Source organism: Mustela nivalis (genome assembly GCF_964662115.1).
Source record: "Mustela nivalis genome assembly, chromosome: 12".
In the NCBI taxonomy this organism is placed as follows: Eukaryota; Metazoa; Chordata; class Mammalia; order Carnivora; family Mustelidae; genus Mustela; species Mustela nivalis.
Genome location: NC_139031.1, coordinates 44,833,539 through 44,861,521, shown reverse-complemented (window position 1 = coordinate 44,861,521; position 27,983 = coordinate 44,833,539). Strand labels below are relative to the sequence as shown.

Genomic DNA, 27,983 nt, shown 5'->3' with positions numbered 1-27,983 from the left:
TCTGCATTTTAAAAAGTCTGGGTGATTTGTATGAACATTGCTATTAAGAAGCCCCAGTAGTAGCATATACCTTGGGAAAAGTTTTCCTTGTGTAGTATGTGATTTATTCTCTATTTTGTAAACTGACCAGTCTGAACTTACTAGTCTCTAAGATGTTTGCATGTGTGTTTTTTTTTTAATTTTTTTAAAGATTTTTTAATTTATTTGACAGAGATCACACGTAGGCAGAGAGGCAGGCAGAGAGAGAGGAAGGGAAGCAGGCTCCCTACAGAGCAGAGAGCCCGATGTGGGGCTCGATCCCAGGACCCTGGGATCATGACCTGAGCCGAAGGCAGAGGCATTAACCCACTGAGCCACCCAGGCGCCCCGCATGTGTTTTATATACTTTTTTCTGTATGTAAAATGTATTCCGTAACAAAAACAATTTTTAAGAATTAACCCTCTGATCCAGCAATCCTCACTTGGTAATTTATCCTAGCTATAATGCTGCCAGTATACAAAGAATAGACAAACGAGGATTTTTACTTTCATTTGTAGTAGCAAGAACTGACCATCAATAAAAATAGCTGAATTTGTACAATATTCCTACCATGGCCTATCAAGCCTTTTTTTTTTTTTTTTTAACGATTTTATTTATTTATTTGACAGACAGAGATCACAAGTAGGCAGGGAGGCAGGCAGAGAGGGAGGCAGGCAGAGAGAGAGGAGGAAGCAGGATCTCCACGGAGCAGAGAACCTGATGCGGGGCTTGACCCCAGGACCCTGGGATCATGACCTGAGCTGAAGGCAGAGGCTTTAACCCACTGAGCCACCTGGGCACCGGGACAATGAGTATACTCTTAATCCCTTCACCTGTTGTACTCATTCCTGCCATCCCACACCTCCCTCTGGGAACCATCAGTTTGTTGTCTATACTTACGAGTCTATATTTTTGCTTGTCTGTTTTTTTCCCTTGTTTCTTTGTTTTTAAGATTTAATCCTTTTGAGAGACAGCAAGCTTGAGCAGGGTGGGGCAGAAGGGAGGGAGAAAGAATCGGAAGCAGACTCTGCACTGAGCAGGAAGCCTGAGGCAGGGCTCCATCCCACGACTGGACCTGAGCCAAACAAAAACCAAGCAAGTGTTGGCTGCTTGACTGACTAAACTACCCAGCTGTCTCCCCTTTGTTTCTTAAAATTCCACATATGGGTGAAATCTTGGTATTTGCCTTTCTCTAATTGGTTTATTTCACTTAGCATGATACCCTCTAGATCCATCCATGTTGTTGCAAAGGGCAGGATCTCATCCTTTCAGATGACTAATATTTCATTGTGTATATACATACAATGACTTCTTTATTCATTATCAGTGGATACCTGAGCTGCTTCCATAATTTGACTATTTTAAATAATGCTGCAGTAAACATAGGGGTATAAATACCTTTTCAGATTAGTGTTTTTGTATTCTTTGGGCAAATACCCAGTAGTAGAATTATTGGATCATATGGTAATGTTATTTTTAACTTTTTGAGACGTCTCCTACTGTTTTCCACAGTGGCCGCACCAGTTAGCTTTCTCATCAACAGTGCACAAGGGTTCCTTTTTCTCCACATCTTTGCCTACACTTATTTGTGTGTTTGATTTTAGCCATTTTGACAGGTGTGAGGTGCTCATTGTAGGTGTTTATTTAAGCCTTTATTTTAATTCCAGCTTGTTAACACACAGTGTTAATATAGTTTTAGGTGTACAGTATATGAAAGTGTTAAATTACTGTATTATACAATACCCTGTGCTCCTATCACAAGTGCTGTCCTTAATCCCCATCACTTAAAGTCACCCCCACCCCGTAACTGCCAGCTTGTTCTTTATAGTAAAAAAAAACTGTTTCTTGGTTTGCCTCTCCTGTTTTGTTTCTTAAATTCCACATGATTAAAATCTTAATGGCACTCTTGACTTTCTCTGACTTATTTTTCTTAGGATAATAACTCTCTATCTCTATCCATGTCATTGTAAATGGCAAAATTTCTTTTTGGTGGCTGAGTAATATTCCATTTTAGTGTGTGTGTATTACACACACACACACGTATTACACAGGTATGCCAGACTCTTGGGCTATTTCCGTAGTTTGGCTGTTACAGATAATGCTGCTATAAACATGGGGTATATTGCTCTTTTAAATATATCCAGTAGACTATAAATATAAAATGGTGTTTTGAGATTTGCTAGTATCTTTTTTTTTTTTTTTTCTTTTTTAAAGAGAGAGAGAGAGAGAGCGCATGCAACAGTGGGGTGAGAGGTAGAGGGGGAAGCTGAGCAGGGAGCCTGATGCAGGACTTGATCCTAGAACTCTGGGATCATGACCTGATCCAAAGGCAGACACTTAACTCACTGAGTCACCCAGGTGCCCAGATTTGCTGGTATCTTTTAAAACATCCATGAACAGGCTAGTCTATAAATGTTAGAGATTTTGTATTGTTCTTCTGCATCTTGGAATCCTGTTTCTGTTCAACTTCCCCCATAGAATTTTATCCCAGAGGAGCACACTTTATGTTTACAAGTCTTCCTTGATTACTTTGTCATACTCTTCTTCATGTATGCATGTGTATATATATGTATGTCATGTATTAGGACTTCAATCCTCCAGGAATTGATTTTTGTGTATAAGTTTAAGGAGCCAATTTTTGATTACCCATATGGACACCCATTTGTCCCAGCACTATGAATCCTGCCTTTTCTGTGTTGCCACCCTTGTCCTAAAATGTTTGCTTTTTTCTGGGAGCTTGATGGCATGAGCATCATTCCACATTGGTCGTCCTGAAGTGTGTTTCCAGGCCATCAGTGTCAGCTTTGGCGCTGGCATCGCCATTGCCTGGGAACTAGTTACACACATTATTGGGCCCACTGACTATGACCTTAGAAGGGGGTGGAGCAGGAGCATTCTATGTTTAAATAGGCCCACTAGGTGATTCTGACACAGGGTGGATGGAGTGTGGGAATGCCAGTTTAAGGGTTTTAGACCACCTTGGAATTACAAATTCAAGACAACACAGCAAGAGCTCTACTTGTGTTTCCAAATTTTCAGTGGTGATTTTTCCACTCCTTCCCCTCCCAAAGTCAGGGTTCAGTGGATTTTCCTTGAAGTTGCCTGAGGGTGGTGGTGAGGAGAGCTGCTTCTAATGGCGAAGCCATAGCCCATTGAGGGCATCCTAGTTCAGGGCAAAAACCTGGTACTGTTGTTCGCTTTACTGTTTTGGGTTTCCCGCTGTCTCTCATTTTCTGGCCTGAGAATTTGTAGCTTTTCTTGCCAGCTCATTAATGTTTTTATGATTTAAAAAAAAAATGGTAGATTTGGAGTTGTTTCTATTAGGAGGGTTGATCTAAGTACTATTCTACTATATTCCTGGAACAGCATTCTGTATTACTGAATTCAATAGATTCTGACAGGCTGCTTTCTAGGGAAATGCACACTGAAGTAGTAATACGATAGCACTTTATGCTGGTCAGATTGGCAGAAAGGAAGGTAATAACATACCATTGCAGGTGACGTGGGCTGTAAATGATACTGGTAGAAATGTAAATTGTGCTGGTCTTTTAGGAAAGTTAAAAATAGCTTTTTGCTGGCAAAAATTGTCGCATCAAAGGATCAGATTTGGGGAAGTATGTTGGCAGCAAATGCAGGCCATTGCTTTTATTTTTCTGTGGTGAAGACTGGTGAAAAATAGGAATGAATGTTACCAGCCTCTCACGTTTAGGGAAGGGGGGGGCATGCTTAACTGAACCGTAGGAAAAGTGGACTTGGGGGACATTCCCTTAGGCCTGGAAGAAATGATTGAGAGATTGATTAAAATATTACAAAATTCTTTCTGGTTAATCCACCAAAGAAAAAAGGGTAATAGGAAAATGAGAAATAAAGGACTAGACAAATTAAAAAGGGAACTGTAGGTCAGTGATACGGTGAAACCAGACCCAGGATTTTGGCAACCATTGTTAAAATTATATAACTTACAGTTAAACTATATTTAAAATATAATTAGTAAATTCTCAAAACTCATCACTTCACTTTTTTTTTATTACGTTTTACTATTTGTATTCTTGAGGTTATTGACATCTGTTGTATGTGGATGGTGGGAAACAGTACGTAACAGTATGTTGTTACTCTTCCCCATTCTGTGTTCAAGGATGATGCTTTGGAAACTTGAAATCAGTCATAGTTCAATACCTTGGAAATCAGTAAATACTGCAAGTCAGGATTTTTACTCTTCTGGGGAGCAGTTGTTAAATATCTACCAGAATACCACTGGATATAAATAACATTTTGCTGTTCGAGATTCCGATTGCCTTTCATCTTTGTACATGTACTTATTTTCTGAAGTTTTGGGCTTGCCATTCTCTTGTATGAAGTGTTAATATGTTCTTAGGGAAGGGGAAACTATTTATACTAGTTCTACTAAAGTGTTCTAAAAAAAAAATTTAAGCTTAAAGGAAGATACGCCTTTTAGCTTTTACTAAATAATGTAGACTGTATTTATGTAAATTTTTCTGAGTTTTAAAAACAATGTTATTTGAAAGTATCCTTGAAAAATCTTTATTTATAACAACCATACAGAATTTACCTGTCTTGAAAGCCATTAGTTTCATTTCTTGAGTTTCTACAAGAAGGAATACACTTTTTCTGTTCCTTTTAATAACATGGACATGCTTGCATGTGTTGTGTGTGTGTGTGTGTGTGTGAGAGAGAGAGAGAGATTTAATTCTTAGGCAGTGTTATAGATGATCAGTTAATACTAAGAAACATTACTTCTCTAGTATTTCTACTTATGACTGGATTTTGATTTTTTGGGTAAGATTGCAGTGTTGTTTTATTTTCTGCTTGTATATTTGGAGTATTTATGTTCTGGTACTTCATAGAAAATAAGTGAATTGGGAAATTTCCTATGAGACTTGTTACTCATTTTATATTTATCTGTCATGCATATTTTCAGCACTTACAGAAATAACAAAATGAGACTAAAGCATTGTGAATATATTATTCCAAGTTGCTTTTTATTAACCGTCTATAAATAGTGGTTTAAATTCTTGGATCTATATAGTTGGACCTTTGTGACTTTGGCCAAACATTTGAAGTCTCTAAGCCTCTCTTTCCTCAGTATTAAAGTGGTGATAATAGTGCACCTACCTCATACAGTGATTTTGAAGGTTAGATGAGATGATGTAGCATTTAGCAGATTGATAAATGGTACATTTTCATGGTAAAGTGCTCTGCAAATATGAGCTGACATCTATCAAAATGATAAATTCTATCAACAAGTTGCCCTAAAAGGTGGATATGAAAGCTGGTAATAAGTAAAAGAGTACATGAAATACTTAAAATAATAAAAGCTACTGAAATAAAGTCATGAAGAGTAAAATTCAGTCTTTTATGGCATATTAAATGCATATGAGTAAAGTGATGAAGTCACCTTTCATTTGCTCCGGATAATGGTTTGATAGCCATACCAGCAAATAATAACAGCATGTATTTTGTTCACTGAAATGCTGAATAACTACTTTAGTTCTATAAATACATTTTGGATAAATATAGATGATTTTCCTAAAATACTGGATAGCCCAATTGCTATAGAATAGAATTTAAGTCAGAGTAGGATTTTGGGTTTCTTTAGTAACTTAAGTTGCATATTGACTTGTTGGCCATGATAAAAGTTACAGACTTGACTTTTATTTGTTTCCCAAGTCTGCTTTTTCAGAATAGCTAGCTGTTAAGTACCCCTGTGTGCAAGTAGTAAGTAAAACAGGAATAATAAGAGGCAGAAGGGGGGTATTGATAACCCACCTCTCAGTACTACTTGAAAGCTGCCTAACCTCCTATTTTGTATTTATTTGCTATTTTATTCTAGCTACCTAGAGTTGATATTGTGTTGCCACTTTTTATTCTTAGTATTGATTGGGTTTTCCCTCTTTTTTCTACTCTGCTACCTCTATTCCTTCTGGAACCAGTAGTTTAATGGTAAGTATTTAAATTAAGATTTACAAAGTTTTTGACCTAGTGAGGAATTTTTTACCCTCACCTGTCTTGGTGAAAACTTTGTAGACTCCAGATGGTCTCTGTGGTTTCCCAGGTTTTCATTGTTGCCTTGTTTGTGTGTAGACTGACAAAACTTTAGTTTTGAGGTACTCCTGTCCTTGCATGCTGTGTCAAATGGCATCTGTTGTTTGTGTGTTTCATAGTGGTGTTTTTCTCGGAGCTTGCATTCTTTTTTCCCTTCTTACTGCTGGGGATTTTTTTTGTTGTTGTTGTTTTGTTTTGTATTTTGTGGGTGGGTTTGGGATGAGAAAGAAAAAAATCTTTCTCACATCCGCACTTCTGTTTTTCCTGCAGTATTTGGAATCTTTCCAAATTTTGCCAGTTAGATATATGTAAGATGTCTGTTCTGTATCCATTAAAAGCACAATTACTATTATCTTGGGGTAGAATTATAGATTGAGTCCAAGTCTGTTAAATGATACTGTTGTCATCTATTGACTCTGAACTGCTAAATTTTCTATCAGACTCTTTGTTGCTTTGCTTTACTTCTAGCTTCAAATTTCAAGATGCGAGACTTTCAAGTATTTTAAAAAGGTAGAAATACGATTTTTAGGATTTATCATAGTAATATCTATTCATCATGCTGTTGCCTCAAAACTTTGTATTTTAATTTAATGAAATATGCATTTACCACTAAGCCTAATGTTTAATTTTTTAACTGAGCTTATGAAATATAATTTAATTGATTACAAGGGTGAGGCTAACTTTAGAGCACTAAGATTCAAATAGTAAACTTAGAAAGTCACTTTCATAACATTCTGTCATCAAAGAAGATCTCTTGAATTTTTTTTCTTTATACATAAGAAAAATGAGTAAAACAGAAGAGTCCAGTTTTACAGTGCAGCCGTCACCTATGCTTACAAGTAGATGAACATTGACAGTATCTCAGAAACCATCCTCTGTGTGTTCCTGATTATAAAACCTTCTCTTTCTTTTAGAATAACCATAATTTTTATAATCCTTTCCTTGCTTTGTTTTATCATTTATATATGTAATTTATATATGTAATTAAATTCATCACCTTGATATAAGTTGGATCATACTCTTGTTTTGGGTCTTCTTTCCCCACAGTATTGTAAGATTTATTTGTAGTGTGTGTAGGATAGGGGAGGAAAAAGAATTTTCCCTATACCCTTCTGAGTTTTTACCTGAGAGTTCTATAATGTAAGATTAATAAGACAGAAACAGGCATGTGAGTGACTCAGTCAGTTGAACATCTGACTCTGGAACTCGCCAGGGTTTTGATCTCAGAATTGTGAGTTTGGACCAGTTTTGGCCTCCAAAACAGGTGGAGTTTACTGGGGGTGGAGTCTGCTTACCAAAACAAAAACCAAACAAGGACAAAGAAGTTTATTAACATGTATGCTTCATTGATCTGTGGGAGATAGCCAGGGCAAAAGGAGTAGCTCTCTCGTGGCTTAGATGACTTCGAATTCAGCCCTAAATATCTTAATAGGGAAATGGGAGAGGAGATGTAGTCCTCCTGGGGGAGAGTACATGATTTTTTAGGAAAGCTGAATGGGCCATTTGAATAGATGAGAGAGGTATGATCCTATGGGACACAGTTGGTTTGGATGTGGTGGCAACTTGTAGTCTCCTCTCCCGTGATGAGTCCACTGTCCCTGGTTGATGAAACTCCTAGGGAGGGGATTTATAGCAATGGGAGATAATGTCTTTCTTTAGCTAGGTAAGGGAGTTCCGAATAAGCCTCTCCTTCCTTGTATTTGTTGTTTTTCCAGTGCTTTCTGCTCAAAATAATCAGTATACCAGAGAGGACTCTTGGAGCAGTGCAGTCTGCTGCCATTCAGTAGCTGTGGTCTTCCGCATCCGTCAGTCCACTCTGCTAACTCACCGCAGTATATTTAGCCATTCCATCATTGGGTATTTGTTTCCGTTTTACTCTCATGAACACTGCTGCTGTGAATATTTGTTCAGCACATGTTCTGGTGGACATGTGCACAGATTCTTTCAGACAGTATTAATTCAGTAGTGTGGTCCTCTGACCTCCGTGCTGGTGTGCGACCAGGAGCGCTCACTCGAAATGCAGATTCGTGGGCTCTAGCCTCACGTACTGAAGCACAGTTTCAGGTCTCTGGGTGAATCTTAACGCACCTTTAAGTTTGAGTATCACTGCTCTGGGATAGAGACTTTGACGTGGAATTGCTGAATCATCGGTTATGCATACCTTCAGCTTTATTTCAACTGTTTTCCAATATAGTTGTATCAATTTTTACTTAGGCTGATGATGTTTGAGAGTCTATTGCTCTAAATCTTCCGTGACAACTTTGTCCAAGTTTTTGTTTTTTTTTTAAGTAGAATTTTAGTGTTTTCTGAATTACTTTAAACCACAGTTGAATTTGCCTTTTCAGGCAAATTGAATTGCAAAAATTGACTTCTTAGATTTACAGGAGACTTTTAAAAAAATTAGTGAAGTTTTCAAATATACTGAGCTTAACAGATAGTACAGTGAACTCATAAACTTCATATAGCCATCATCCACATTTACCAGTAAATTATATTTTGCCATCCATATTTGCTTTATCTATCCCTTTTCTCTGAAATATTTTAAGCCAGATCCCAGGTACCATATCATTTTGTCTTTTATATTTAGTTGTTAATATTTGAAATATATGCCATTTCTTTACATGATGATAATGTCTTTCTTAATGAGGGCATTTTTTAAAAAAGAGCAACATCATTAAAAACATGAAAAACTCTGAAATAGTGACAAAGCACAGTTTATAAACTATTATCATTTGGGATATCTTGAGAGATTTTGAATGAACTTAGAGTCTGAACCTCAGTCTGTACTCTCCTCTAATGCATTCACTTAAGTAATCATACTGAACGTTTTCTATTTCACGAGCAGAGTCAAAAATTCAGGTTTCTGAAAATGATGGATTATCCCAGCTCTTAGGGATAAGAAAATGTTTTGAGTGCTCAGAAATTTATTACTTCTTTAATAAAATTCAGTATGTGTTATGATATCCATCCTAGTTGATGATTTGAATAGACTGTTAAAAGAGACTTAATTCTGACTTTTTATTCTTAGAAGCAGCGTTCCTAGACATAGTCTTTTACATCTGCCACTGGCTTGCTGTGAGTTGTGTTGAGTATAGTGCCTTGAATCAGCACATCCTAGTCTCAACTTCCAGCAGAATTAAGAATACATTCATGGAGGGGCGCCTGGGTGGCTCTGCTTTTGGCTCAGGTCACGATCCCAGAGTCCTGGGATCAAGCCCTGCATTGAGCTGTCTGCTCAGCGGGGAGCCTGCTTGCGGGGGGCTGCCTCTCTGCCTATTTGTGATCTCTGTCAAATAAATAAATAAAATCTTTAAAAAAAAAAAAAGAATACATTCATGGTTTTATAATGAATCAAACAGTAGTTTTTGAGTGGGACCACTATATTGCATTGTTCAATAAAAGTGAAAGTAGACGTGAGGTGACTTTCAGGGTAATTAGGAAGGCAAAAATTAAATACTCTTAACACTGCATATTATTTTGCAACACAAAAGATACACAGTACTCTTTGGTTGATTTTTGCATTTGTGATTCAATTAAATACTAAATCATATTGATGGGAAACTAGAACTACATGGTATGTAATAGACATCATATTTTTAAAAGTCAGTGGTTAGAACAGAAGTGAAGTTGGAGTTGGGAGCGAAGACATAATGCAAGGCTTTGTATGATGAATAAAAAGGTGTGGGTGTGTCTCAGGGGTGTGTCTGGGGTGTGTTTTAAACAGGAGAGTAACAAGATAAGAATTTGTGTCTTGAAGATGGCCTGTAAAAACAGTTTGGGGAATGGAAGGGCTAGAGCAGATGTGCATAGAAGTTACCTCAGCAGTCCAAGAAAAAAGAAGTTAGATATAAGATGGTGATGGATGGTGATGGATGAAGAAGTAGGGGGTCTGACAGGTGCTTGGGAGGTGAAATCCACCATGTTGGTGGTGGATTGAGAATAAACAGGTGCTGCAGCTCCAGGGAAGCAGCGATGATACTGGGCTGGAACATCATTGTTCCTCAACTCTTGTAGGTAGAGCTTTTTAATTAAGTTCATTGGCAGCAACAGAGTTTTTACGATGACCAATATTTTCCCAAGGAGTTTTTGTACTTCCCTTTTGAAACAAGTATTTAGACATTTTGAACAATTTTTAGTGACTTCAGAGATAAGCACACTTTCAGTAGAGGGCTAGACAGCAAGTAAGTATTTTAGGCTTTGCAGGCCATTTGATTTCTGTCCCCATTCTTGTAGTGTGAAGCCAGTCATAGAAAATAAATAAAACATAAATGCATGCACATAGCTGTGTTTCAATAAAATTTACTGGAAATTCAGTTAGTGGAACTGAAATTTGAATTACATAGAATTTCATGTGTCACGAAGTATTATTTTTCTACTTATTTTTTCCCCAGCCATTTAAAAAATCATTCTTGACTCAAGGGCTATACAAAAGCATGTGGTCAAGCTGCATGTAGCCCATGGGCCCAGTAGTTTGCCAGAATTACTCCCAAGTGCAGTTTCTTTGTAAGAAAGAAACTTTTAAAGATAAATAGCCAATAGGCTGTGCTGATGTTAATTCCTTTCATTCATAAGGAGTTACAAAGTCTTAAGTCTGTAATGCTGTCAGTTGATCCTTCCATTTGTGAGTTTGGAGGGCCCCAAGAGACAAGAGAACACATAAAAACAAGGAACTACCAGCAAACTCAGTATAGCTAGGGAAATACTTAATGCAGAGTGAATTCCCTGAAGAACTGTAACTTTAAGAAGGTAATTAACACGGTAGCAATGAGAATTAAGTTTCCAGAGGTCAGCTCCTATGGGAAAGAAAGTCACTAACTTTTGTTAGACTATATACAAAGGTGTTAAGAAAGTGGAGTTGGGGGCACCTGGGTGGCTCAGTGGGTTAAAGCCTCTGCCTTTGGCTCAGGTCATGATCCCAGGGTTATGGGATCAAGCCCTGCATCGGGCTCTCTGCTCAGTGGGGAGCCTGCTTCCTTCTCTCTCTCTCTGCCTGCCTCTCCGCCTACTTGTGATTTCTGTCTGTCAAATAAATAAATAAATAAATCTTAAAAAAAAAAAAAAAAAAAAGAAAGTGGAGTTGGGTTATAGTGTAGAGATGATGATGTGTTTTTGGGAGTTGGCATTTCTTTGCTCTTCTTGGAATGTCATATACTAGTGATTTCACATCTGTTAAACCTGAAACCCTTATAGAGCCAGCTCCTTAATTCTAAATAAAATTTGATAGGATAAATCATAAGGATTAAATTATGTATGTCTGGCATTAAGAGATACTGGCACCATTGAGCCTGCTTATTTAAGTGCAAACAGTGGGCAGAATTTTCTTTATATAAAAGCAATACTGATTACATTCATGTGCCCAACTGCTTCAGTTAACTTTGATTTTAGTCGTGATACCAAACTGTTAATGGGTGTTTCAACTTCACGATTACCTCATTTGTCATGGTGGCCACAAAAAAATGAGATTATTGACAATAAATATTTTTAGCCAAATACATTTAATATTTTAAAGCTCCAGTTGTCCAAAGAACATTTCTAAAAATCCAAAAAAGTTTCGTTAGGTGCATTTCACATTTGACTAAATACCTAAAAATAGTTACTTGGTAAAGAATGTAGTATTTGTGATAAACAGATTTATGTTAAATGTACACACTTGAGAATTGCTATATTAACGTTTATTGTTGATAAGGAATCTCTACAACATGAAAAACATTACTTCTAGTTGAAAACAACAGAAGAGTTAATTAAAAAGTTATATTTGGCTGTTTAGTTTTTTTTTGTTTTAATTATTTTTGTCTGATTTCAAATTACAGTACGTTAGTATGTGGGGAAAGGTAGGCTTACATAAGTGTAAGGTTTACGTAAGGATGACATGAATAGGCTATAAACCTGATTCTTTTTTTTTTAAATATTTTATTTATTTATTTTACAGAGAGAGCGAGATCACAAGTAGACAGAGAGGCAGGCAGAGAGAGAGGGAAGCAGGCTCCCCGCTGCGCAGAGAGCCCAATGCGGGACTCGATCCCAGGACCCTGAGATCATGACCTGAGCCGAAGGCAGAGGCTTAACCCACTGAGCCACCCAGGTTCCCCTATAAACCTGATTCTTAAAACTTAAAAAATATAGATGTTTTGCGTTCTTGCCCTCATGTATTATCTGTGACCCAATGCTTTTTCTTTCAGTATTGCTTTGCATTTCCATTTAAAGTATTTTTCTTTTTTGGAGAGCACAGAACACACTGAGCAGGACATTGCAACTGTAGAAAAGAGGATATAACTTTTTGTTCTTTGCTCTGTCTTCCTGTTTTCCCACCTGTATTATAACAGCTCTGTTTTAGCCAGTACATCAAGGCTCTTGTACTTTCTCTTGCTCTTTAAGCCTTACCAGGTGGGTCTTAACTTTTCTTTTGTTTCTGTGTTCTGAATAGCTATTCTTGGGGAGCCCTTTAAGTCTCTAATTCTATGCAAATGAATGGTATCAGTAAGATTTTAAGATTTAGTTGATCTGGATGAGTGATAAAAGATTGCCTCATTTAGAAACAAAGTACACACGAAAAATTTTGACATTTTTGGGGAGGCTGGGTGGCTCAGGGGGTTAAGCCTCTGCATTCGGCTTGGGTCGTGATCTCAGGGTCCTGGGATCAAGCCCCACATTGGGCTCTCTGCTTGGCAGAGGAACCCCACCCCCACCCCTGCCTGACTGACTGTCAAATAAATAAATCTTTTAAAAAAATTGGATGTTTTTAGAAAAGATTTATTTACATAAGAGAATTGTGCTCATGCAAGTTGGGGGAGGGGGCAGAGGGAGATGAGAGAGAATCCTCAAGCAGATTCCCCACTGGGTGTAGAGCTCAGCACTGGGCTCTATCCCAGAACCCAGATCATGGCCTGATCTGAAACCAGGAGTCACATGCCCCTATAAAATTTTAACATTTTATTAAAAAGTAAATCCTTTAAGAATATAATGTATATACCATTTTCTGCTCTTTAGAAAATTTTTGTTGTTGTTGTTAATGAGAATTTATACTGTAATTATTTTACCAGGAGAGTATGTGCCTCTCATTACATTGGCTTCTTTCTCATTTTCCTGAGACTATGAGTGAAACATTAAATCATTTAAATAGGTTTTACCTGAAATGGCAGCAGAAAGGCACAAGCTATTGTCCACCAAGTAACTAGTTTAGATTTATATTAAAAAATAACAAATCTCGGGCACCTGGGTGGCTCAGTGGGTTAAAGCCTCTGCTTTTGGCTCAGGTCATGATCCCAGAATTTTGGGATCAAGCCCTGCATGGGACTCTGCTCAGTAGGGAGCCTGCTTTCCCCTCTCTCTCTGCCTGCCTCCCCCTTTCTCTCTGCCTGCCTCTGCCTACTTGTGATCTCTGTCAAATAAGTAAATAAAATCTTTAAAAAGAAAAAAAATAACCAATCTTGTGGGCGGGGGCTGTTGGTTGAGTGTCTGACTCTCGATTTTAGCTCAGGTTGTGATCTCATGGTCTGGGATTGAGCCACCTGTGGGCTCTGCTCTGTGCTCAGTGGAGAGTCGGCTTGGGATTCTCTTACCTTCTGCCCTGTCCTCCTGCTCTCCCACTCACTCACTCTCTAAAAATAAATAAATCTTTAAAAAATAACAAATCTTGGAATTTGTTTTCTCAGTTTTGTGATCCCCACCCCATTTTCTACTTTTTAGAGAATTAAATTTTATATAATTCGTTGTCTTTAATTCTGATAGCTGACCGCATAAGCCTGGGGGTGGGGTAAGTGGGTGTGTATGCACGTGCGCACCTGCCTGAGTTACAGGTTCGTATTTTGTAGGGGGCGGAGAGGAGGAGAAACATAGTGAGCCTTACTTCAGAAATACCATTAGCTACCTGTTCAGAGCTGCCATTGTTAGTTTGAGCAGTAAGAGAATTGTAGAAAGAGAAAAATCTCTACACGTTATCCCCAAATTTGGGCAAGAGGAAGGGTGTATTAGGAGGAGGATATAGTTACTCATGCAGTCAGTAAGTATCAGGTATGTGCTCTACTTTGGCATGATGCTGTGAAGTAAGTGGGTATCTTGATGTGAAACATAAAGATACGTTTAATTTTTTTGAAGATCTATTTTAAAATCATTCCCTAGGTTTTTAAGTTTAATGTAGTATTTTGAATATTTCATACTTTTATTTGAAAGTTCTAAAGTCATATGGCATTGGTTTCATTAAGACTAGTTCTTGAACACATTTTAAGCCTAATGAAGTCTGGTTACTGCACAATAAGAGCAATAATTTTGTTCTCATTTACATTTTAAAGCGACTTAAGAACTTCAGTAAAATTGAGCTGAACCTTAGATAAATAGTTTCTGGAATAGCTAAAACATGGTGACAGCAAGAATAAATATGATAGGAACAATATGTAGATCTTACAGAACCAGAACCATAAAGGAAGCTGATGATAACAGGTATAAGCCATGTGGGCTGTGTACTCACATTGACACTGTTTCTAGAGCTCATTTTCCAACTTTGGTCATGTTCTGCAAGTCAGGGGACTTGGAAACGTATATTGAGAAGTCACCTATTTTAGGACATTAAGGTTATTGAGAATTTTAGCTGTGGCATATGTAGATTTATCATAATATTTTGCTCTAAGCCAGCAAGTGTGAATAGTTACTAACTGTAATGGTTAGAGTTCATTGTAATAATTATTCTGAAATCTGAGTTTACTACGTTTTTTTCTCTTCATTTGACTTACGTGTTTATCTAGGGCCATTGCAAAACGTATATAGTTCTATGTTACATGTGACTGCATAGGCTAGTGGGCGTTATATAGCTAAACTTGTCTTGGATAAAAAGCTGTGGCTTAGGGGCACCTGGGTGGCTCAGTGGGTTAAAGCCTCTGCCTTCAGCTTAGTTCATGATCCCAGGGTCCTGTGATTGAGCCCCAATCCAGCTCTCTGCTCAGCAGGGAGCCTGCTTCCCCCCTCTCTATCTGCCTCTCTGCCTACTTGTGATCTCTGTCTGTCAGAAAAATAAATAAATAAATCTTAATTTTCTAAAAAAAAAAAAAAAAGTCTGTGGCTCAGGTGCATTTCTCCATCTAGTGTGTGGATTCCTAGAGCAGATACCATTACTCCATCCTCTGCCTCACATTCCCCACTCCAGCAGAGAAAATTCCAGAGCAGAGGCTGTTGTCCTATATAAGCGTAAACAAATAGACTCTGACGAACGTTGAAGTTCAGGCTCTGTTCCAGAAGTGCTTTACATACTGCGGTGGTCTGACTGTTTGTGTTCCTTTCAAATACCTCTTTTGAAAACCTGATGTCCAAAGGTAATGGTATCAGAAAATGGGCCCTTTGGGAGGCAGGTCATGAGGGGAGGACCCTGAGGGATGGGACTGGTGCCCTTATACAAGAGGCTCTGCAGAGCTCCCCAGCCTTCTTGCCCTGTAAGCTCACAGTGAGAATTCTGTGACGAGGAGGGCCTCACCCAGCAGTTGTGGCACCCTCATCTCCAGAACTGTCAGAAATGGATTTTTCTTGTTTATAAGCTACCTAGTCTCTGGTATTTATTTGGTCATAAAATTGGCTGAGACACACATGGAATCAAGTCTCTTAAATTGCCCCTAAGAGTGTAGAGATTGAATTACCGTTGGCGCTGCGGCCTCCTCCCTCTTACCTGATAGTGATGAAAACTGCTTACCTCCCTTGGTCTGTGTTTTGGTCATTCTGTACTCTGCTTCACTACCTTCCAACCCTGTGGGGATGTTTTGCCATTTGAGGTTCATTGATGACAGGAGATACTCAGTATGTTGAATTTTACAAGACTCATTTGTACTAGTTAAATCACTGACCTCTAGGTCCTTACATTATTATTGGCATACTCTCTCATATTATAAATTACAAAGATACCCCATTTATATCACCACATGGGATTTATTTAGTTTTCTTTGGCAGCTGACCTGCCCTATAGGACCATAGTTGAAGTTTACTTGGCCACCATTCTGTTCCCCTTTCCTAGCTGTTGAGAATGAGCAATCACATTATGTCCTGTTTATTAGCATTCTTCTGTAAGATGAGTTAACTTCTTAATTCATTGAAACAGATTGAAACAAAGTATTTGTTTTCACAGAGACATACCCATGTTGCTGAACATCTTTATTTTCTCATAAAGCTGTGAATTACTGTATCAGAATTATTTTTTGTATATAATACAGGGTTTACGCAAATTACAGTGACGGACACTTGTTCTCTGTCAGTTTTGGCCCACCATTAAGAGCTTTCATAGTTATTGATCAGCTATGAGGAATGTATGTGTTTAAAATAATCTTAACAATAAAAAAGCAAAAAATATAGAATGAGAAATAAAGCTAATGGGCTATTTTTGGAAGTGGAGTTGGGGAGACAAAAGATGGAAAGCTGGTTGATAGGCTCTATAAAATAATAAAAAGAAAATGGGAAAGGGTAAAATAATAAGTAGGAAACAAAAGCCAAAAAGTGGGCATCTTTGCAGTGTTTTTTTTTTTTTTTTTTAAGATTGTGAATATGTCAAAGACATGAATATTTATGCATGATGTGCTTGTATTTTACGTGGCTGCAAAAATTTTTCCAATTGGGTAGAGGAAAGTTACTGCATCTCCAGTACTTCTCTCTCACAGCTTCTGAATAGTTTCCCAAATATGTGAAATACATTTATTTGTTAAGATATCCAGGATTGGTCCCAGTATGGATTTTGATTTGCTTGTGGTTCCTAGTGTATATTCTTAACCCTAGGCATTTATTTTATAGAATTTTGCCACTGTTCACAAGGAATATCACTGCTATTTGAAAAAAACAAGGTCAAAATAGATCCCCTGTAATGGTTTTGTGGTTATAACATTTTTACTTATAAGGGATTATAAGTTGTTGGTTTAATCGGTTAGCTTATGAGAGAGGTCTGGTAGATGAGTGGCCTGTAGAGTGTAATGAAGAGAGACCTAGTTCTGGCTGTACTGTTGTTTTGTTCTATGGCATTTAGCAAAAAATTTCACTTCACTGGGTTTCCTTATCTGTAAAAGATGAGAGTAGATGTTTATTCCCTTAGGGTCCTAAATAGTGTGTGAATAACTCCAGTGAACTTAGAGAGGTAGCTCTTTTTAAATAACGTTGAGGGTGCTGTTCGGTGCACTTACCGTAAAGCATAGATAAACGTCCAATTCTGTAAGTATATTATCAAAAGAGGGAAAACAAGTTACACCTTCCTCCCCTGTTTTAAACCACAAAGAGACCTTTAGGGCAATATTTTAAAAACTCTTATAGTACATTTTATGAATCATTTTAGTGTGCTGATATTTAACATAAATACGCCTGTGTGGCTCAGTGGGTTAAGTGTCTGCCTTCAGCTCAGGTCATGATCTCAGGGTCCTGGGATTGAGCCCCACATTGGGCTCCCTGCTCAGCGGGGAGCCTGCTTCCCCCATCTCTCTCTGCCTGCCTCTCTGCCTACTTCTGATCTGTATCTCTCTGTCAAATAAATAAATAAATAAAATCTTTAAAAAAAAAAATCACACTTCTGGGGCAGCTGCGTGGTTTAGGTGGGTTAATGGTCTGCCTTCCTCTCAGTTCTTAATTCCCAGGTCCTGGGAGCAAGCCCTGTGCCTAGCTCCCTGCTCAGTGAGGAGTCTGCTTTTCCCTCTCCCTCTCAATTAAATAAAATCTTAAAAAAAAAAAAAAAAAAAAAAATATATATATATATATATATATATATATATATATATATATTAAAAAGAATGAAGTGATAAGAATTGCCACAAATAGGTAATAGTTGAAAATAATGACTTTCCCTTGATACAAACTTTTGATCTTGATACAAACTGAACTTTTCAGGAATGTTTATTATGCAAGTTGATGTATACTGATGTTTATTTTGTAGGTTCATCAAGGATTGTTTTTGATGATTTATAGAATCCAGTATTTCAATAATTTAATCTGGTAAATGCGCTTGTTGAGCAAGGTTAAAACTTACTCTGTATTGTGTTGTGGGAACATTTCCTATCCTGCTCTTTTTATTTTGTTAGAGATGTTTTTGTCCTTTTTAAGCAGCTGTGATTATTGAACAACGCAGGCTTAATTTAAGTGTTTAGTTTTGGCTTTTTGAGCACCTTTTTTTCATGTAGCAGAAATTTTACTTACTAGACAGACATGATAGTTAGAAAATAGGCAACCTTTAGCTCATCTTGCTGGTGGTTAAGTTACTTGGCTTCCTTTTCTGAGGACATTTTTCCTAATGGATGATCCTATATTTGCCAAACTCTGAGCAGGTCCTGATGGCAAATATCTTTCAGTTTATACTCCAGACCTTTTGTTGTATGTCATATATTATATATACTATAAAACTTATAGAAGTTGATTTATTTAACTTTTTATTGGCATGGTTTTACCTGTTTTTATTGGCATGTTGAGAATAATTTTACCTTTAAACTGAATTAAAAAAAAAAAATTGCTCTTCATTTCCTGTAAGCAATGGTTAGGACTCTCTTAGTTGCAGTTAGCATTCCCTAATCTGCTTTTAATCGCACAACTCTTCCCTCTGTAGAACCGAGACCAAATACACAGTTCATTCATGCATGAATTTAGGTATTGATTGAGTCAGCTGTAGGTCTAGCTGGATGCTCAGGTAGGGTGGTTGAATAGAATACTTAGAAGAATATACAGTTTCTACCCCACAGATGTTAATCCAGTTGGGGAGATAAAATCTACATTGAAGAGTTCTTGTAGATGATATATATCAAATGACTGTTACCAGTAAACAGAATGTAGTAGAACATAGAAGGATGTTTTGTTTTGAGTTCTCTTAAAAGGTTTCATTGAAATGGTGAGACTTGATCTGGGCTTAAACAGGAGCAGGTTGTTAATAAAGTAAGAGAAAAGCAAGGCATATGGGCTTAAAAGCAAGGGCATAAAGGTGTGGGTGGGTATATTCTGTTGGATGAAAGATTACATTGATGATGCCAAATTTGTATTAGGGTAATAGCAATTAGGTGAAAAGACCAGTGTAGGAGAAAACTATGTGTGCCCCGGTGCCCAGTAATGTAAAGGATGATAAAGAGACAGGAGTCTCTTCAGTAATGTAAAAGATTGTAATGTAATGTAACATAACATGTAAGAATGTAATGCAAAAGATGATAGAGGTGTCTCTTTGACCACAGTAAAAACCTTGATAGCTTAGGAATTGGAAGAGCAGAGTTCCGTTGCTTTTGATTTTTTTGCACTTAGGGTGCTGTTTTCTCTATGTGAGCAGTTTCAACCAAGAGAGTCTGTGGATTCCTTTGCTTTAATATTCTTTAATTCCATTATTGAAGATAAGTAGTGGCAGCCACTGGTTCGTATTACTTGGGGAGTTTGGTGTAGCCGATGGAGAGGACCTGCTGTAAATATCTCCTAAACACATTCCTCCGTTACTGTTTCGTTCCATTGTCCTAATCAGTACATGTACCTAAGTTTTAAGGTTCTTGGTCATTTAAATTATCTAATTGAGATATTAGTCAATTAAATTCTATTAGTCAATTAAATTATCTAATTGAGATCAGAAGGAATAGAGCTTTGTTTAAGGAAAAGTGTAGAGGAATAGTTTTAATTTTGGAAAACCTTAGAGTACCAGCTTTGAGTTGAGAGCATTGGTAATCAGTGGGGATGATAGTAGGTTGATAGCATCTGGGGGAGGGCTTTAAGTGCCACCCCCGGGGGTCACATAGTTTATATGTGGTAGAACTGGGTTTGCACCCAGGTCTTTTGGACTTCAAAGTCTGTATTTTCACTAGACTATTCAAGCTAATTAGGAAGATAGACACAAATAAGTAATTGTAGTGCCATGTACTACATTGTAGTATTAGAAGTATCATCAAAGCATAGAAGAAATACAGAGTGAGGGAATGATTAAATCAGCTTTGAGATGGAGCATTGAGAGATTCCTGGAGAAGGATGATACCTGAGCAGGGCTTTGATAGCAATCTAGGAGCTGTGTAGGGTAAAAGGGAATAATAGCATTTGTGTTTCAGTACCTCTGCACTTTGCTTTAAAGGACCAGGGTTATCTGGCTTATTTCTACTGTCTATTTATTCTCTTCCATCAGTGTCCCTTGTCCTTTATTTTTTTTTTAAAGATTTTATTTATTAGAGCACACACACATGTGAACATGACCCTGGGATCATGATCCAAGTCAAAGGCAGGTGCTTGACCAGCTGAGCCACCCAGGTGCCCCTCCCTTGTTCTTCTTATGTACAAACGTGATCATGACATTCTCATCCCAGATGTGGGTGGTAATATCATTTTCACATTGCTGACATTTCTATTAATTATATACTATACCATAGCAATAATTCCTACAGTTTTTCTTCAATTAAATGAAATAATATTTTGTGTAGTGTAGTACTGTGTGTGTGTGTATAAGCATAAAATACCACAGGTTGTCCATTCCTGAATTCATTATTAATCTCTTGGTTGGGTCTTCAGTCTGAATATTTGAGGATATACATTTGAGTCCCAGTCTTTTTTCCCTTCTAAGTGTTCTGAAGACACCTTACCACTCCCCCCCACCCCCCAGCATGGACAGAGATGTGTCTAAAGTAATAACCTGTGTATTCTGTGGATAATTCTGAGACCAGTAAGATTTCTGCCACCCTTGCCCCCACTCTTTTTTTTTTTTTTTCCTTTTACTGTCTTTGATAATTTTGATTTGTTGTTTCGATTCTGTTCTCTTGTTTGGGAAAAGCAATAAGCCTTTGTTTTCCATAATTTATCTTTTTTTTCTGATTGTCGCCATTTCTGTTTTGTTATATAACTCTCTGCTTTCTGTGTCAGTGATGTTGTCACTAGCTATTTCTATTTCTCTCCAGGTCTTCTGTGGTTTTTATTTTTACTTTTTTAATTTTTATTTATTTATTTTTTGTTAGAGAGGGTGAGCACAGGCAGACAGAGTGGCAAGCAGAGGCAGAGGGAGAAGCAGGCTTCTTGCTGAGCACTGAGCCCAATGTGGGACTCGATCCCAGGACGTTGGGATCATGACCTGAGCGGAAGGCAGCCGCTTAACCGAGCCACCCAGGCATCCCGTTTTTTAATTTCTTTTACAGGTTTATTGTCATATTTATTTGCTGAACTATTAAGCTGTTTCTGGAGTTCTCTGATTCGTCTCAGTCATCTCCCTTTTAGTGTTTTGTCTGTATGGTGGATTCATACAGTGCATAGGTCCCATACTGAAATCTTTTATTATTATTCATCAAAGAATGGAGTGACTTCTAGTTGAAACTGTTGTCAAGGGAGGAACACTGGGGAAATAGCAGAGAAAGTCATCTAAGGGAGGCAGCAACTTCAGTCAGGATATGTTCTCACAGAATACTTTTTTACTAGGCTGATGTGTCCTGAGCTCTGAAGACATTTCTTCCTTTAAAATAGTTTTTTAATTAAAATTTAAGTAAGTAAAATTTTGGGGCACCTGGGTGGCTCAGTGGGTTAAAGCCTCTGCCTTAAGCTCAGGTCCCGATCTCAGGGTCCTGGGATCTGAGCTGCAGGCTCTCTGCCTCTCTGCCTACTTGTGATCGCTCTGTCAAATAAATAAATTAAATCTTCAAAAAAAAATTTAGTAAAATTTAAATAAGTTAAATCAAAGTAATAATATGTATATATTTTGAAAAAAGTACTTCCAGTGTTGTTGTTTTTTTTAAAGGATTTTATTTATTTATTTGACAGAGATCATAAGTAGGCAGAGGGGCAGGCAGAAAGAGGAGGGGAACCAGGCTCCCTGCTGAGCAGAGAGCCCAGTGTGGGGCTCTATTCCAGGACCCTGGATTATGATCTGAGTTGAAGGCAGAGGCTTTAATCCACTGAGCCACCCAGGCACCCCAGTACCTAGAGTTTTATAATAAATATCATTATTCTCTTGCCTCAACTCTCCCCAACTCCTAGTTTTTATTTTCTTGAGGCAACTGTTTTCAACACTCGTAGCTTCCATATTTATAAGTAATGTGCTTATATTCTTTTTAATTTTTTAAATGTTAACTATTAACTGTTTATTATGAAAGATGAGGTTTTACATATATCACCTGTCTTCATTTTTATCCTTCTACCTTTTGAACGTCTTTTTTAAATGATGATCTTGATACTCATTGTTTATGACTGTGGATTACATTTTCTGTTGTGTATTTGTCTTGTAGTTTAAAATTGCCTCCATCTGTTCGCTTATTTGATTTTCTAAGTTCCTGTCAGTTCTTCCCAACCTTGAAAAAGAATTATAAAACTGTCTGAACACAACACTGTTTTCCACTGACAACACATCAAGAAACCTTATCTGTTTACTCCCTACCATTTTCTACCCTCTTCCTCTTCTCCTTGGGTCCTCTACTCCCCTCTTCCAGTCTGGGCCAGATACCTTCTAGACCTGTCATACATTATCCAAGGATTTTTCTCCACGTCTCTCCTATGAGAGAGCTTATTTCCTTTATTTTGGTGTCTTTCTCTTTGTTTTTTTCTTCTTTTCTTTTTGCTCCTTTGTTTCAGTGGACCTTGTGTTCCAGAAACTTCTGGAGGGTGCAGAGGAAGGAAAGTTTTTGATACTTTGCCTATACTTCAATAAAATGTGTGTGACTATGTAATAGTTTGGGTATATAAGCTGAGTGAAATAATTTTCAGAATCTTAAAGTTACTGCTTCATTTGTCTCCTTTCAGGTGTTGCTATTGAGAAGACTAATGCCATTCTAATTCTGGAAAGCCGCTAACTAGACCCTGCAAAAATATTAGTATCATGATAGGCAAAAAAATTTAAAAGTCTGGGAAACTGTTCTAGGTACTTTTCATCTTTTTTCTTTCTGGAAGTTTTTAGACTTTATTCTTACTCCTAATGCTCTGTTATGTCACAGTACCATACCTTGGTATGGCTATTTCTTTCCCTTTGTGTATGGGTACATTCTTTCAGTTCACATAGTCATGAATTTCAGTTTGGGAAATTAGGTGTTTGGTAGTTTCTCCCCTTTTTTTTCAAGTTTGTTTCTAGTTGGTTGGATGTTAGACCACCTGGATCGATCTTCTGACTTTATTATTCTCCTGTTTGATTTTTAATTCTACTTTTTGAGAGGTTAAAAAAAGATGTGCAGAGTGATGGTTGAAGACTTAGGCTCTGAAGTCTGAAGCCCAGTTTGATTTCTGGCTTTGCCAGTTTCTAGCTGTGTGAAGTTACTTAATACTCTTTCTGTTTTTCATGTGTAAATTGGGTTTATATTAGTACCTCACTCAAGGATGTGGGAATAAACGAGTTCATTCACCCAAAGTGCTTAGAAAATTTCCTGGTAGATACTAAATGTTCATTGTTACTATCATTTGGCATCATTAGTACCTCAAGTTAATATTCCAGCTGTTTGAATTGTTAGTTAAGAGTTCTTAATTTCATTAAAAGTTTGAGGCACTTTTGTTTGCTGCTCTGTTCAGTCTCTTCTTTTGTGGGTGCAGTTATCATCTTGACTTAGTGGGACAAATGAGGAAATTTGGGAAAAACCTCCAAGATACAAAATGGACCCCAAAACTAAATACCTGATAAAACACATCAAATGAAATATGCAGAAACAAAAATAAATTGAAATCTTAGAAGATTTTTGGGGTTCAGCAGTGCTAAGGTTTTTTTGTTTCCTGTGTTGGTAGTTTTATCATATTTACTCTTTTTTATGAATTTTTGGTGTATGTCTTGTATGTTAGAGGCTTTTTCTAAATTTCCTCTTAATGAGGTTCTAGTTATATTTGGTGGAAGTATATGTAAGTATTGTGTACTCGGTGAAGCACATCAGGAAGCACAGACGTCTGTTTGTCCTTTTGTCGGTGATACTAAGTTTGAACTTTTAAGGTGAGGTCAGATAGTTTCTCCATTTTAAGAGTACCTTTTCATCTTGGTGATCTTGGGTTGATATTTTCAGAATGTAATTATTTATATATACTTTGGCATCCTTTTAAGATGTAAGATACTGTGATCTGTTATGTCATTAACCATTTTGATTCTCAGATCTAAATCTGACCAGGAGAAGCCCTTTCAAGCTGGCTTCTTTGCCTTTTTATGTGTTAATATCAGTTTTTGAGCACTTCCTTAGTCTGGCATGACAAGATATTCTAGGTTCACCTTGTACTTTCCCTGTCCTAGACCTAGAACTCAGATTTTTCTCCAAGGAGCTCTTGTTTCTCTTCATGGAGGAATGATAGTAAGAAACCCAAAATCTGGGGGTTGAGTCTGCTTTTTGCTATGGAGGTATCATTGCTTCTGGGTCCCTGTGTGTGTGTATACATACATATGTACGCATGTGTGTACCTGCACATGCATAGGCATGTGTGTATTTGTATCTGGTATATAGTTACATTCATTTGTGTCCATTTATATTTAATTTTAGTAGGGATTTCCCCCTAATTCTTGTTTTATTTTTGGATATGTATTAAGTAACATTGTGCAAAAGTCAAAAACTATATTAAAAGGTACATTTGAATACCTTTTTCCTATTTTTAACCACGTTTTAACTACCTACAAACAATATGTATATAAACCTTAATTTGAAGTTTATCTTTTCTTGTTTTTCTATTTGTAGATACATACATGCACATGTATTAGTTAACTCTTCTTTGTTGCACAGTAGTTTGCCTAACATTGCATTTTTTTTCACATTGCTTTTTTCACTTAAGCTAGCTTTGATATCTCTCCATCAGTACATAGAAACCTTCCTCATTTCCTTTTTATAACTGCAGAGTGTTCTGTTGTGTAGATGCCTAATGGTTTCTGCATTATGCGTCTTCACTATGTTTACAGAATTGTGCTATTCCAAAGAGTGCTATAACTTACTGTGTATACATGTGTTTTAATTAAAACATAAATTTATTATTTCTTGAGGTTCTATGAGTAGGATTGAATTAGTTGTTGGAGCTCTCTCTTGCCGAGTCTCTCAAGCAGTTGCAGATGAAGTTGTGGCTAGAGTCATCTGAAAGTTGAAAGTAACGCAACATCCAAGGTAGCTCCCCCATTATACCTGGCAACTGATGCTGGTTGTCAGCTCAGGGCTCACCTCAGGCTCTAGCTGACATTCCAGCTGAAATGCCTATTTGTGACCTATTTGGCAGGAACTTCCTAGAACATGTCAGTTGGGTTCTGAAAGGGAGTATCCCAAAAGTGAGCATTCCAAAAGGTCAAGTGGGAGCTGCAAAGCTTTTAAGATTTATCTCAGAAATCCCAGAACATTACTTCTGTACTCTTGATCAACCAGAGCATTTATGCTGGCTCAGATATAAGGAGAGAAGAATTAGTCTTCTCTTAATGTGAGAAACAGGGTGCATGAAATTGAAAGCAGTTGTGTTTGGAGATTGTATACGTAGTCTGCCTTCTAGCAATCACAGTTCACATCCCTTCCATATGTGAGATGTATGCACTTCTTTCCCCCACTTACACAGTCTCATCCCAGTGTGGCATCAGTTTGATTCCAGAATCTTGTTATTGGAGTCAGGACCAGATATGAATAGATAAAGATTCTTGGGGGCAGTTCCTTTAGTACAGTTCCCTGAAAACAGTTGCTCTTGTTCTGAAGACCTTTATTGAGATCTTTATTTCTCATTATGGTTTTGAGTTACTATCTGGTGTTTTGGTGTCTCCCCCCCCCCCCTCCCAATTTCCTCTAGGATGGCTCCAGTGATGAACTTCTCAGCTTCTGTTTATCTGGGAACTTTACTGTTTCTCCCTTACCTTTGAAGGAGTTTTGCTGGGTATAGGATTCGTAATTGACAGGGCTGTTGCTGTTGTTTTTCTTTGAGCCCTTTAAATACATCAGCTCAACTCACTGCCTTCTAGACTCCAAAGTTTCTCATGAGAAATCTGCTTAAAATGTTAGGATCCAAAAAAAAAAAAAAAAAAAGTTAGGATCCCTTAATGTGATGATCACCTTTGTTTTGCTGTTTTCAAAATTCCCTCTTTGTTTTTTGGAAGTTTGAATATAATATATCCTGGCATGGCTGCCATTGAGTTCATCTTAAGTCAAGGTTGTTGAGCTTTTTAGATGTTTATATTCATGTCTTTAATCAAATTTGGCAAGTTTTCAGCCATTATTTCTTCATATATTCTCTCCGCCTTTGTCTCTCTTACTGGGACTCCCACAATTCATATCTTGCTCTACTTGCCGGTGTCCCATGGGTCCCTTAGGCTCTGGTCACTTTTCTTACATCTTTTTTTCTCTCTGTTCCTCAGACAAGATAATTTCTATTGTCTTATCTTAAAGTACATGGATTATTTCTTCCTGCTCAAATGAGTCTTTGAATTGCTCTAGTGAGTTTTTCATTTAAGTTACTACATTTTTCACGTCCAGAATTTTTTCATGGTTTCTATTTAGGTTTTCTATTTATTGATATTTCCATTTTGTTCATATTTTGATCATATTTTCTTGGCCTTATCTATATCTTCCTTTGTTTTTTGAGCATCTTTAAGCTAGACATTTAAAAATCTTTGGCTAAACATATTAACATCTGCCATCAGAGCTTTTTTACGGACAGTTTTTTATTTCTTTTTTCCTTAAAGGGACATACTTTTGGGGCACCTGGGTGGCTCAGTCATTAAGCATCTACCTTTGGCTCAGGTCATGATCCCAGGGTCCTGGGTTCAAGCCCCACTTTGGGCTCCCTGTTCAGCGGGAAGCCTGTTTCTCCCTCTTCCATTCCCCCTACTTGTGTTTCCTCTTTTGCTATGTCTCTGTCAAATAAATAAAATCTTAAAAAAAAAAAATAAGACCATGCTTTACGGGTTTTTTGTATGGTTAAGGTTTTTGTTTTGTTTTGTTCTTTGCTGAAAACTGATTATTCTAATCTAATATGTTAATTCTGGAAATCAGATTTTCCCGCTTCCCTGTGTCTTGCTGCTTTTTATTATTGTATTTTGGGAGGTATCGTAGGCTGTCTCTGAGGAGGATCATCAGCCTGAGGTTAAAATTTAAGGTCTTCTCCAAGACTTGCCCTGGGCATACACAGTCTTTTTTATTTCCCCTGTATGTGTAGTTGTTTTTTAAACTCCTAGTCTTTAATGCTGGGCTCCCAGAGGGAGGAAAAGTGAGAAATAAAGGGAGGGGAATGGACATAGGCCCTTTAAAGCCCCTTGAAGTTTCTTCAGCTTGCGTGGGGGAAGGGCTTATCATGGGGAAGGTCTAACAGCAATGACTACTACCCTTCTCTGTGTCTGTACCTCTTGGATGGGAAGCAGCGATCAGAGTGCAAGGTCCCAGTATTCGGAGGACAGTCATCTGTGGCCACCCTGGTTCCTGCAAGCTCTGTGTAAGCTGCTCCGAGAACAAGTGCCTTGCCATGTGACCGGGGGTGGGGTGTGGTAGGAAAAGTGACTGTTAACTTTGCTCAGAGCTGAAATTAACCACAGTTGTACTGTCCTGGTCTTCGTCCTGGAAGTTGCAAGCCTTCAGTAAACTCCAGAGTTCCAGAAGAGTTCCCTGAGACAGACTCTACCAGCACAATTATTCAGGTGGGGAGGCCAGTTCTGCCAGTGCTTCCTGCTCTGCTATCTCCTCAGAATCTTCTGTCTGTGCATGAGTTTTTTGTGTTTTGGGGACATACCTTCAGGGTGAGAAGCTAGAAATGGGATTGCTAGATGAGAAGATAAATACATATATAATCAAGTTAGATATTGCCAGATTGCCCTCCTTAGAGCTTGTAAAATTTTGCGTTCCTACTGATGAGGGAGCAAGAGGCTGGCTGAGGACAAAGCAAAAGCTGGCACCCTGCACCCCTTCTCTACCCGCTCCCCTCGGTAATGTGTGTGACATTTCTCAGGCACCCCCGACTGCCATAAGTGAGAAATAGTTAACTTGCAGAAATCACAATCCTACAAGACAGGAGTGAGTCTCCCTTGGTTTACAAATGTCCTAGAGATCTACAAACAAAGAAGTTA

General features: G+C 37.7%; 1 protein-coding gene and 1 long non-coding RNA gene across 3 annotated transcripts in view; both read left to right on the top strand.

Annotated features, from left to right (window-relative positions):
- The window catches only part of ZNRF2 (zinc and ring finger 2), a gene marked incomplete at its 5' end in the record, with an annotated part of 380,791 nt that overhangs the window by 21,971 nt on the left and 330,837 nt on the right, over positions 1 to 27,983 (top strand). The gene's annotated exons all lie outside the window — the stretch shown is intronic.
- Positions 793 to 4,978, top strand: LOC309845215. The gene is made up of 2 exons (XR_014301111.1): positions 793 to 3,562; positions 3,624 to 4,978. It is a non-coding gene; the product is annotated as an uncharacterized lncRNA (long non-coding RNA).